The following is a 13,229-nucleotide window of genomic DNA, read 5'->3' as shown; positions in this document are numbered from 1 at the left end:
ATCCTCTTTGAGGAATCAGGTCAAACGTAGTTCCCAATTCCTCTTTTCATTTACCTATTATTTTCCTTTCTTTTCTTTCTTTTTCTCATTTCTCCTTTCTCTTTTGTCGTTTTTTTTTCTTTTCTTTCTCTTTTTTTTCCTTTCTTTTTCTTTACCTTCCATGCTAGTATTTTACTAGTCGTTGCTACTGATTCCGAACGAGGGGTACGAAAGAAAAACAAATAAGGCTAAAATGGGTTAACGAAGGATAAAGTGTTTAGATAGCAAAATAAAATGCCTTCGTCATTCCAGTCTTCAAAACATGCCAAGTGTAAACAACACAAAGATTTGTAGCCTCTTCTGAGGGTGCTGGACTTGACAATTACATTCACACATTTGATTTTTCATTTGTTACCTCTAAAGCACCGTTGAGCGACATTCTCACTCTCATTATCATGAACGACCCTCATGTCCATTTGGCGAATCATGATTTTAACGGTTTTCTTTGTGTTTTACTTGCCCTAGTTCCACATGACTCGAGCTCCGAATAATCTCAAACCATCCTTATTCCCTTTAAATGTTCTGATCACTTTTCCGGGGTTTTATGATTAACTTGTTAGATTAGGCCCAAACCGTGTGCGCATGTCATGTCACTAGAATTGGCGCTGAACCAAAATGATAAAGGACTAAACAAAAGGATGACTGGAAATAATAAAGGACCCGATTTTGCATTAGACTAGCGGTGAAATGGTTTGAATAACAAAACAAACAAAACAAACCAGAATAAAATCCTAAAACAACCCGGACAAAACTAAACAAACCGCTATGACAAGATAAGAGAGTTTGACACAAGACAATATCCGAATTACAACCCTAATAATCCGGAGAACAGAAATTACAACAAAATAAACCACCAAAAGCTTCTCTCTTGCTAACCAAGGAACGAAGCGCCCTCCCAATTATCAAACCTGGCATCTTAGCCGCTGAGCTTCGCATCAATATTGCCAAGACTATTACCAACTTCAATATCATCAACCTCAGTCAACAAGTTCTCGATAGGGTTCGAGTGCTCCATGTCACTATAATCGATCACAATCCGCCCTTTTTGGATCATTCTTTCTACTTCCCATTTCAGATTATGACAGCTCTCAATGCTGTGCCCTCTGACATTGGAATGGTATGCGCATCGTGCAGCAGGATCAAAGCTTCTTGCACGTGGATCTGGAGTATATGCGGGGAGCGGCTCAATCAGGCTAGCATGTTTTAGCCTTTCAAAAAGACTTGCATAAGATACTCTGATAAGGGTGAGAGCTTTTTCTCGTTTCAGCAACCTCTCGTTCCTAAATGCTTGATTGGGTCGGAAACCTGATCCAGGGGGCTTCCGGCAGGCTTGTGAGGGTGGATAGGCCTTTTGTGGAGCTGGATATTTGGAAAGTGAAGCATGTCTTTGGGAGTCTCGTGGAGAGAAGTAGTGTTGGGGAGGGGAGTAGCATTGAGAAAACATAGCTGGGGGCGAGGGATGGAGCTACTCGGGTGGCTGGGAAAGCTGTGATAGGCGGTTATATATGGAGAGTGTGGGGGATCATCCGTTATGGTGTTGGGCGCTTGGGTAAGGACAGAGTTCAAGAAGCTAGGCGGTGGCGGGGGTGGTGCTCTCCCGGTCATCCACTCCCGATGCATGTCTGCCATATGCTGTCTCAGCATTTTCACTTCTTCTACCAACTTGTTGTTCCGTTCGACCAGTTGTTGCCGGTCATCGCTACCGACCCACTCGGTTCTGAGGTTCTGTGTCATTGTCCTTTTTTGCTTTGCAGGGAGGAGTTACCACAACCAACCACTTTTCTATATATGAACACATCAAAGTGAAGCCATTACGTTAGTGTTAGGGCATTTGACAGATAATCATATATCAGAGATGCAATGCACCTAAGCAGTTAAACCGTTCTATCAGAGATGCGATGCACCCGCGCTTTCCTTTATTTTTATTTTTTTTATTTTTTTATTATCATTCCTTTTTCAGTGGTTTTCGAATCTTATGGAGATTGCCTACGTATCATGACCCTGCATGAATCAGACCTTGCGTAGTTCGGCCCAATAAAAGATAAATAATAATAAACTTTTTTTTTTGGAATTTTCAATTTTCATATTAAAACAAATTGGGTTTCAAAGGTTTAAAGATGACCTACAAACTCGAAAATCAAACAACCCACCTATTCTAATAAAAAAGATTTACAAACTCAAAAACAAACGGCCAGCTTCCTTTCCCCGTTTGACAAATGCAACCAAACGGTTATTTTTGCAAATGTGGCCCCTTCCAAATTTCACATGAATTTTGAGGCCGGGGAGGATTATTTTATGACACTTTACAAACTCGTCCGTTCTTTTACGAAAATAGCCTTTCGACAACTGAAAGATACTCTAAGGCTATTTCGGCAAGAACGGTTTAAGACACTGCCGAAGTTGGCTCGGCTTATTTTGACTAAAAATCCAAACTGTATTCACCTGGCCGCTGACTCTTTGTTTTTTTAAAAATAAAATAAAAAAAAAGACCTGGTGTTGCAAACACAGCCTTTCAACGTCTCGGGGACAAAGATTTTAAGGCCGCGTTAGCTAACCGGCCAAAATCCTAAAAAAAATGACCCAAGGTGGCTGTTTATACAAAGTCAGCCTTCCGGCGTCCCTTTCGGGAACATTCGTCTATTTTTGACAAAAACAACATCACTCGAATTATTTATGACTCTTTTTATTATTTTTCAAAATAGAAGACCAGATATTGCAAATACGGCCTTTCAACGCCTCGGGGACGTAAATGTTTAAAGCTGTGAGGGTCAATCGGTCAAAATCTAAAAAATGACCCCAAAAGTGGCTGTTTATGCAAAGTCAGCCTTCCGGCGTCCCTTTCGGGAACATTCGGCTATGTTTTGACAAAACAGCGTCAACCGACATATTTATGACCTTTTCTTGTTTTTCAAAATAGAAAACTCAATATTGCAAACACGGCCTTTCAACGCCTCGGGGACGAAGATTTTTAAGGTTGTGTGGGTCAACTGGACCAAATCTAAAACAATGACCCAAAGGTGGCTATTTATGCAAAGTCAGCCTTCCGGTGTCCCTTTCAGGAACATTCGGCTATGTTCTCACAAAACAGCGTCACCCGACTTCTTTATCATGAAATTAAAACTTGACATATATATATATATATATATATTTATTTATTTATTTTTATTTTATTATTATTATTATTTTTGCTATTTTTTGCAAAAGAGGAGGTTGGACCCGATGAGGGCTGCCTACGTATCTCACATCCGGTGAGAATTAAACCAGCGTAGTTCGCCCATCAGAAATAAAGGAAATAAACTAACTCTTTTTTTTCGAATAAAAATACTTACAAAGAAGAGAGAAAATATTTTTGAATTTCGATTTAATTTTTTTTTTTAAAAAAAAGAAGCGACGACTAAAGAAATATTTATTTTTTTGGATTTTAACTTCTTTTTTTTTTTGGAAAGTTCGAAAAATCTTCTAAAGAAAAAGGAAATATTTTTGGACTATTACTCTGAATTTTTGAAAGAAATACTACAAAAGAAAAGAAAAAATATTTTTGAATTTTAAATTTTCTTTTGAATTTTTAAACAAATATTTTGGATTTTGAGAGAGATTAAAAGGAAATATTTTTGCATTATTTTTTTTAATTGAGGTCTAAAAGACTGAGTAATGGACAATATTTTTGGATTTTTTTGGAATGTGGTGGGTCGGAACCGAAGAGGTTTGCCTACGTATCTCTCATTCGGTGAGAATCAGACCCGCGTAATTCGGGTAATTAACTGAACTATTTTACAACAGGATTTTTTTTTATTTTTTTTTCATTTTTGGAAGCAAATAACAAAACCACTTTCAAAGCACGACTCTTTTCATTTTCATTTTTGGCATTTTCAGAAACAAATAAAAAACTATTTTAAAAATAAGACTCGTTTTCATTTTCATTTCCCATGGGAAGACAAACTATTTTCCTTTTCTATTTTTGAAAACAAGACAGAATAACGACTCTTTTTTTCTCTATTTTTCCTTTGCTTTTAGTAAAACAAACTAATAAATTTTTTTTTTCATTTTCTCAAAATTTCGGCAGAGTTTCGACAGTATTTGAGCATTGTTTTTTTTTTCAAAAATAAACAATTAACTCCCTAACTGATATTTCTCTTTTTTTCTTTTCCTCAATTTCAGAATATTATTCAAAAGTCAGTCAACACACAAGTCCGAATCAAATAAATACACCAGTAGCAGCAAGCAAGATGCCTCAGGATGGTCATTTTCATTTTTGGGTACACCTGTCCTAGACAGACCCAACCCATGTGTTGAGCCTCCAAAGTCAAATGCACGTGATGCAAACAAACGTTCCTACTAGGGATCTGGCATGAAGCTGAGTTAATCTAGGTTCATAACCTGGGTATTTGTTCTAGACTGTGTACCCGAGCGGACAACTCGAGTCGAGGAGGGGGCTACGTACCGGGGACCCGCGGGATCGTCCGGCTTTGTAACTTGTCCGGCCTCTTTCTTATTTCAGGTATTGACACTAACAGAATAGGGAGTCTCGACCAGCGAGCTTCTCCCCGGAGGTAAGAAGAGAAGGGTTTCGGCACAGTTTATATACAGTTCAGATAATATCAAAGCGGTAAAAGACAACATTTAGCACGTTATGCAAAAACATGTAATAAAGATCAGATAATAAAGCCAAATATAACAATTATTCTAAGCTCGAATTCTTGAACCCTGAACCAGTGGTTCTGGGTTAACAGCATCCCCAGCAGAGTCGCCAGAGCTGTCACACCTCCTTTTCCGCCCCCGCGAGGGGTGAAGGAGTTTTTTCAATTAAAGGACAATCGAAACGGGATTTGTTTATTTATTTCAGAATCGCCACTTGGGAGATTTAGGGTGTCCCAAGTCACCAATTTAATCTCGAATCGAGGAAAAGAATGACTCTGTATTACAGTCCGCGAACCAGAAATTCGGATAAGGAATTCTGTTAACCCGGGAGAAGGTGTTAGGCATTCCCGAGTTCCGTGGTTCTAGCACGGTCGCTCAACTGTCATATTCGGCTTGTTTATCTGATTTTACACAATTATGAGCTCATGTGCAAGTTTTAACTTTTAACCGTTTTTGTCATTATTATTATTATTTTTTTATCAAGAATTGCAACATCATGGAAATACATCTCGAACCACATCACATCAATGCACCCGTGGTTGTTGGCACATTTCTACTCCATTGAGATTTGGATTTGGGTCACATAAATGTGCACCCGAGTTTAAGAAAATTAAATTATTAAAGACGCGCCTAAAGCGACTAGCGTGTCATTTACTTTGGGTAGAGCCGTGAAATTTTACTAAACGGTCCATCCCGAAGTCTAAGCAATTTTAAAGCAAATATTTATTGAGGGCCCCGCAATTTGTATTTTTATTCGGCGAGGCTCATCTCATTCTTATTTTTTAAAAGAATTTGCAACGTCATGGACACGCATCTCGAACCACGTCACAATTAATGTACCCGTGATTAGAGACACATTTCGACTCTGCTGAGATTTGGATTTGGGTCACATAAATGTGCACCCGAGTTTAAGAAAGTAAGATTAATTAAGAAGCGTCCTAAAGAAACTAACGTATTGTTATTTTGGGTAAGGCCGTGGAGTTCGCTAAGCGGCCTATCCCGAGTTCTAAGTAATTAACACATACATTTTTGTGAGGGCCCCGCAATCTGTACGTTTTATTTGGCGAGGCTCGTCTCATTTTTATTTAAAAGGATAAACCTACAGTGACTACATTCTTTCTATTAAGTTCGTCTCTAAAATAAAAGAAAACTTCCTAAATAATTACATGCTAAAAAAAGACGTAACTTATTAGTTATTAGTTTACGGCTAATGCGAATGGAAAATTGCAACCGAGTTTGTACAAAGAAAGATTGCTTTTGCTCTATATTCTATTATTTAATAATACTAGAACATGAGATTGACACACCATAATATCAAAACAAATTAACTAGTCTTTGATTAATTCAAACTAATATTATTAGATGAAGAAATTATACATATGCAACCCCATTACTCATTAATCAGTTAATTACATTTGTATACAAAGAAAGGAAAATTCTATTCAAGCACAAATCTAAATAGGAAGAATTCAACAGGAACAAAGCCTGGTTAATACTTCATTTCGCCTCAAGACAAGAGTGTACAAAGGTGTACCTGGGAATGGTAATACAATGAGAAAAGAAGAGAGAGTCAACAGCAGTAGTAACACAACAATGCAACAGCAACCCCACAACAGCAATTCGAACCAGATTCAAGACCCAGAAAAATTTGAAGAAAATCAAGCAAGCTCGATAGAACAAACCCAAAAGTTTGTAAAAGACTTAAACAACAACAAACCACATCACCACAAACATACTCAACCCCACGTGTATTAAACCCGAAACTAAACTCGTCTCTCCCTTTGTTTTTGTTTTCTCTTTTTAAAACTCTCCAACACTCTCTTAGGATTTTTAGAATGTCTTCCTCTCTCCAAAAATAATCCTCTCTAAAACTGTCTTTGTAAAAATGTCTTCCTAAAATGTTCTCCTCCAAAATCCCATAATATGTTCTCTCCTCCAAATCTTCCTCTCAAAAAATCTTCCTCTCCAAAAATCTTCCCTTTAAATGTGTAAAAATGAGTCCCCTTATATCCAAAGCAAGACCCCCTTTTTTCTTTTTACCTTTTTTACTTTTATCCCAAATATTCTTCTACTATGTATAACTTTTAACCTTTTTATTATTACCTACACTATTTCTAATTTTTACTTTAGTAAAAGTAGTCAACATGGGCCCCCACTGTTCCCTCTTTTTGAATGGTCAAAAGAAGACATCATCATTAACCTTTTCTTTTTACTTTTATCATTATGTCTTGTCCCCCACCATAATTAAATAATATGCAATTGTTTAATTCCCGTATTGCCCCTAAAACTACTATTACTGTCCTGATTCAAAATATGTTCAAACTTCAAAATTATCTAAGAACTAAAATTAAATTACCAGCTATAACCAATTCACATAATCAATTAACCAAAATATAGCAGCTATAACCAATTCTTAATCCAGTTCAATCAACAAATTCAAACTAAACGATGAACAACAAAGCAACAACCGGAATTGTTTTGACCGAACGATATTTTTAACAACACATATACTTTCAGATTCAATAACATTAACAAATTGAACATAACAAACAAGTAGATTTAAATTTCTAAATTCAATAATCATTTGAACTTCAAACTATATCCGACAACATTACAACCAAGATAAATATTCAAATTAAATCAAGAATTAAAACATAAACTCACATTAAATCACCGGATTAAGAACGAACTTCAAACAAAAGATGAACACGAATTAAATCTAAGCTAATCAACAAAGATGGATGATCCAAGCGATTAAACTAACATATTTCTATATTACAACTAAATTCTTTTAAACGAATAAAAACAACTGAAGAAGAAATAATTAATTGAATTTCAACTTGAATCTAACAACATTAACAATTTCTAAAAAATACATAAAAACACATGAAACAAACTGAAAAAATAATTAATTAAATTTCAATTTGAATCTAACAACATTAAAATTAAACTAACAATTTCTTTTAATAAATAAAAACACATGAACAAACTGAAAAAACTAATTAATTAAATTTCAATTTGAATCTAATAACATTAAACTAACAATTTCTTTTAATAAATAAATACACATGAACAAACTGAAAAACTAATTAATTAAATTTCAATTTGAATCTAATAACATTAAAATTAAACTAACAATTTTTTTTAAAAAAAAATAAATAAAAACACATGAAACAAACTAAAACCAATTAACAAAACGATAAACACGAACAAAACAAGAATCAAACATTTACCGATTTTAGATCCGAGAATATCAAAACAAAATACGGACAAAATGAAACTCAAACCCACTAACCGGATCGAAACGACGAAGAACTTGAATGAAAACAAATCTGTCCGGAAACGATTATCGCACCAAAACAATTTGACGCCGAACACGACCACGAACGGACGATCGAAGAACTGAAGAAGGAAGCAGCGGACAACAGCAGTGACGGAGCAGCAGCAGCGACGGGCAGCAGCAGCGACGAGGGTTGTTTGGCCGCGACGACGAAGAAACAGCAGCAGACGACGGGGTGGAGAAGAAGACGCAGCAGCGGCCATGGGTGTCGAGCTCAAGCTCGATGGCGATGGACGAGTGGCTGACGAAAAAAAAGACGCAGCAGCCATGGTGGATTGCTAGTGGTTGCTTGGCTGCGTTGCTGGTTTTTCAGCGACTGGAGGAGCTCGCGACGGAGGGCGGGGTCGTTGGGATGTCGTGAGGACAATGAAGAAGAAGAAGAAGAAGCAGCCATGGACGGGCTGCTGCGTGTGTGTGTGTGTGTTTTGTTGTGTATGTGTGTGTGTGTGTGTGCGTGAGTGTATGCGTGAGTGTGTGTGTGTTACTGTGTATTGCTGTGTGTGTGTGTGTTGTCGATGGGTAGGGGGAGGTCGTGTGAGGGAGAAGGGCAGCAACCATGGCTGCTTGGGGAAGGTGATGGAGAAGAAGAGGGAAAGAGAGGGGGGCGGGTGGTTTAGTCTTTTAGGGTTTGAGTTTTTTTTTTTGTTAGGAAAATGAAAATGAAGAAAGGGGTTGGGTCTTTCGGGTTATGGACTAGGTCGACCCAGTTTTAAATGGACCGGGTCGTAGGGGAAGGTTGGATATATTTGGGCCTGTGGTTCAAAATTGAAGAAGAGGCCCAATTCCGATTTTCTTTGTATTTTTTGCTCTCTTTTCTTTTACTTACTAATTAATAAAACTAAAATTATAAATTAAGTTATAAACTAAATTAACTTATCAAAATACTAATTAACTCCAAATAACAATTATCGCACATTTAAATAGCAATTAACGATAAAATCGCACAATTTAGACGTTAAATGCTAAAAATGCAACGTACATTATTTTTTATGATTTTCTCATTTTGTAAAACAAACTTAATTAAATATTAAACGCAAATGCGACATATTTTTATATTTTTTTATTAATCTAACAAATAAATATGCGCGGACAAAAATACAAATAGTTATCCGAAAAATGCTAAGAAATTCAAAAATTGCACACAAAAGAAAATCATTTTATTTTGAATTTTTGGAAGTAATTCTTTCATAGGGAAAAAATCACGTGCTTACATATCACATTGTATATCGTGTATATTAATGTATATCACACACAAGTTTTTAAAGGCGACTGTGTATATCACTTTGTATATCTGTTTACAACATTTGGACTCCCGTGTATATCACATTGTATCTCGTATATATAATACAAATTTTCATGGATATACACATATACATATAATATACATGAGATATCACTATATACATAAAGCAAAAATTTTGTTGTTGCAGTCTAATGCCTAAATTAAAGCAAAAATGTAAAGATAAAAATAGACTGAAAATTGTCCCACCCTCCCCTACCCACCCCCTAACTTTGAACACCGCTTCTTTTTTTCCCCTTTCTCTCTCTGTTTCAGAAAGAGATGTAAGAATTAAAAGAATTCGAAGAATCTCTCGATCACGCACACATTTATTAATGTTGTTTACTCCCTCCGGTCCAACATAAATAATTTTTTAATTTTTTTTTGTGGTCCAAAATAAGTAATTTTTTCAGATTTCAAGAATGTATTAATTATTTTTTTATTGCATTGTCCTTAGAGTAAATAGTGTTGGAATATGTATTAGGGTATTTATGTAAGATAGTAAATATTAATATGGTCAATTTCATTGTTAATTAATGATAAAAGATGAATTTCTTAATATGTGCGAAAATATCCAAAAAATTACTTATTTTGAACCTCTTGAGTATTTGTTTATTTCTCTTTCCGAATTGAGTCAACTCACATTCGCCTCCAGGGGTTGACACCTCAAATAAGAAAGTAGTAGTAAAATACACCATTTATGAATAATGAATTTATAACAAGGGATTTTTTGTCTTTAAAAGAAACGTTATCGTTTACCACGAGTCCACCTTCTCCGTCGGTTAATTTACTACTCTTATTTTTCTCATATTATTGCCATCTGTTAAGAATTGTAGCTCAAAAATAACAATATAGAACAAGGAAAAACAAGTTAAGAGATATAGAGAGAAAGAGAAAAGGAAAAGATTTTCTTCTTCAATTGTGTGTATTTTTCTATTTATTACAAGGCCTTTATATAGGCATAAAAAGTGAAGAAAATATGTCATGGAATATGTCATTGAACATACAAAATATGCCATTAAATATGTCATTAAGCATTTGAGATGAATATCATGGAAGAAGAATAGACATCCATCAAAATATGATATTTATCATAATACTCCCCCTTGGATGTCCATAGATAATGTGTCTCGTTAAAACCTTACTAAGAAAAAAAACATATAAAAAAAATCCTAGGGAAGGAAAAAGAGTACACATGTTTAGAAATACGCCTTTTGGTTGCTTCATTAAAAAACTTGCAAGGAAAACCTAGTGGGACAAAACCTTGTAAGGGAAAAAGAGTACAACTCGTATTAACTCCCCCTAATGAGAGCATCAACTCACATCCTTGAGCCTTCACATCCCAATCTTGTACACCAGTTTCTTGAAGGTTGATGTCGGTAGAGATTTGGTGAACAAATCAGTCATATTATCACTTGAACGAATCTGTTGCACATTGATATCACCATTCTTTTGAAGATCATGTGTAAAAAATAACTTTGGTGAAATGTGCTTTGTCCTATCTCCTTTTATGAATCCTCCCTTCAATTGGGTTATGCATGCTGCATTGTCTTCATACAAAATTGTGGGTAGTTTGTCACACTTCAAACCACATTTGTCTTGGATAAGATGTATTATAGACCTCAACCAAATACATTCTCGACTTGCTTCATGAATAGCAATTATCTCAGCATGATTAAAAGAAGTAGCCACGATTGATTGCTTAGTCGATCGTCAAGATATGGCAGTGCCACCACATGTAAACACATAACCTGTTTGAGATCGAGTCTTATGCGGGTCAGATAAATACCCAACATCGGCATAACCAACAAGATCGGGATTGCAATCATTGCCATAAAATAAGCTCATATCGGTAGTCCATTTTATATATCGCAATATGTGTTTGATCCCATTCCAGTGTCTCCTTGTAGGAGCAGAGCTATATCTTGCTAAGACATTAACCGAAAAAGATATGTCAGGCCTTGTAGTGTTAGCAAGATATATTAGTGCACCAATTGCACTAAAATATGGTACTTCAAGACCAAGAAGCTTTTCATTCTTTTCTTGAGGTCGGAACGGATCCTTATTCATATCAAGTGATCGAACAACCATCGGAGTACTTAATGGATGTGCTCCATCCATGTAAAACCGTTTCAATACCTTTTCTATGTAGGCAGATTGATGAACAAAAATTCCGTTTGCCAAATGTTCAATTTGCAAACCGAGACATAATTTTGTCTTTCCGAGATCTTTCATCTCGAATTCCTTCTTTAAATATTCTACGGCTTTGGGAAGCTCTTTAGAAGTGCCAATGATATTCAAGTCATCAACATATACAGCTATGATGACAAATTCAGATCCAGACCTCTTAATAAAGACACAAGGGCAAATAGGGTCATTTTTGTACCCTTGGTTTAGCAAATACTCGCTAGGGCGATTGTACCACATCCTCCCTGATTGCTTCAATCCGTATAAGGATTTCTAAAGTTTTATTGAACAAGTTTCTCTTGAACTTTTATGTGCTTCAGGAACTTTAAATCCTTCAGGGATTTTCATAAAAATCTCATTGTCTAGTGAGCCATATAAGTAGGTTGTGACAACGTCCATCAACCTCATATCAAGTTTTTCATGGACTGCCAAATTTATTAAATACCTGAAGGTAATTACATCTACCACATGAGAATATGTCTCCATATAATCAATGTCAGGCCTTTGCGAAAACCCTTGTGCCACAAGTCGTGATTTATGCCTTATGATTTCACCTTTTTCATTTTGTTTTCACATAAAAAACCATTTGTACCCCACTGACTTGACACCTTCAGGTGTTTGGACTATTGGTCCAAAAACTTCATGTTTTTTGAGTGAAGCCAATTCCACTTGAATTGCATCTTTTCATTTTGGCCAGTCATTTCTCCATCTACATTCATCGATAGATTTTGGCTCAAGATCCCCATCTTGTTGTATTACTTCAACTGCAACATTATATGAAAAATTGTTGTCAACAATAACGTTATTTCGGTTCCACCTTTTTCCCGTAGAGACATAAATTATTGAGATCTCTTCATTTTCATCATTTCCAGGTACTAGAACCTCCTGTGAGGTCTTATCAATTATTATGTTTTTATGCTCATCTTGAGCAATTGCTCTATGTTATGATCAACTTGATCATTCTCTCCTTTCCTCTTTCGGGGGTTCTTATCCTTAGAACCGATTGGTCTACCACGTTTAAGGCGTGACCTAGACTCTTTTTCATTATCATACTGTCCAGCTGAGACATCAATTCGAATTGGAGCATTTACAGCTGGAATATGCGATTTAGTAACCCGTGGAAGGTTAGTAAATGCATCTGACAATTGATTTGCAACATTTTGCATATAAATAATCTTTTGAACTTCTCGTTCACATTGATTTGTACAAGGATCCAAATGAGATAAAGATAATACGTTCCAATCTATCCCTTTTTTCACCTGTTTATTTTCTCCCCCTAATGTTGGAAAAACAGATTCATCAAAATGATAATCAACAAATCTGGTTGTAAACAAATCTCCTGTCATAGGCTCCCAATATTTAATAATAGAAGGAGATTCATAACCTACATATACTCCCAACCTTATTTGGGGGCCCATTTTTGTGCGTTGTGGTGGAGCAATTGGAACATATACCGCACATCCAAAAATTCTTAGATGGGAAATATTTGGCTCCTGACCAAAAACCAACTGTAATGGGAAGACTTCATGATAACTGGTTGGCCTTATGCGCACAAGTGTTGCTGCATGCAAAATAGCATGTTCCCACACTGAAAGGGGAAGTTTTGTCCTCATTAGTAATGGTCTAGCTATTAATTGGAGGCGTTTAATCAATGATTCTGCTAGACCATTTTGAGTATGAACATGAGCAACCGGATGCTCAACTTTTATTCCAGTGGCCATACAATAATCAGTAAAGACTTGAGAT

The sequence above is a fragment of the Nicotiana sylvestris genome, chromosome 2 (genome assembly GCF_000393655.2).
Source record: "Nicotiana sylvestris chromosome 2, ASM39365v2, whole genome shotgun sequence".
Lineage (NCBI taxonomy): Eukaryota > Viridiplantae > Streptophyta > Magnoliopsida > Solanales > Solanaceae > Nicotiana > Nicotiana sylvestris.
The sequence above is the reverse complement of the archived record's forward strand: the minus strand, read 5'-3'. Positions refer to the sequence as shown.